Consider the following 1,149-nt stretch of genomic DNA (forward strand, 5'->3'; position numbering starts at 1 on the left):
CCCTGCATATAATAACACTGATATACTGGAACAGCCAATCAAATTTTACTCAAAATTCACACACTGCTACTGCGCAACCACAAGAATGGCTCACCTTGTATTAGAGCACTATAATATAGGCTGCTTTCCTTTTAGGAGACACAAATCGACACAGTATAACACACTTGAACACAGTTTGCCACACTTAAATGGAACGCCATATGTGTATCGTGTGTATGAACTTTTAATATCTAACCTTAAAAGATTTGAATTTCCTTAATGGAGAGAGAGAGAGAGAGACACACGAGATCCGATTATTTCTTTAAGATGAACGCAATAACGAATATTCTGATGGAAAATAGCAGTAGTAGTAGCAGCAGCAGTAGCAGTAGCAGCATTACTAGTAGTAGTGAATATGAATTTTCAACTGATGATGAACAAAATCATGATATTCTGTTTCCAATCCTACAAATGCTTAATATAAATTATACAAATTCTTAATATAAAATATAATACTTAATAATACTAATACTAATAATACTATAATACTATAATACTATAATAATACTATAATACTATAATACTAATATAATACTATAATATAATACTATAATACTATAATACTATAATACTATAATACTATAATACTATAATACTATAATACTATAATACTATAATACTAATTAAGTATATAATACTTAATACAAATTCTTAATATAAATTATAAGTATATAATACTTGCCATTATAATGTTTTATTAACATTCGTCGACTTAAGTACCGAGACACTTCAATATCTCCAGATATTAACAGAACAAAATGATGGAAATTGATTTGCGGGTGCGTTCTAATATCACTTAATTCATAAAATCACACTTGAACAGACTCGAAACACACTCTGACTCTCCTCCCGAGCAGAGGCGAAGTGTGTCGATTGAGTTTGAACAAAATTGTAAATGGAAAGCGACGTGTGTCGATTTGTGTCCAGTGTGTTGACTGTGTCTCCTAAAAGGAAAGCAGCCATTGGTATTCGCATCCGCCATTTTGAGTCCTTTCCTCACTCTTTGTTCTCTCTTCAATTTTCTCAGCTCAACGGCGGAGTGGAGAGAGAACAAGGGATTGGGGACAGGAGCAAGAGAGTGAGGAAAGGACTAAAAATGGCGGATGCGAA

Source organism: Mycetomoellerius zeteki, unplaced genomic scaffold, assembly GCF_001594055.1.
Source record: "Mycetomoellerius zeteki isolate Tzet28-1 unplaced genomic scaffold, Tzet1.0 scaffold109, whole genome shotgun sequence".
Lineage (NCBI taxonomy): Eukaryota > Metazoa > Arthropoda > Insecta > Hymenoptera > Formicidae > Mycetomoellerius > Mycetomoellerius zeteki.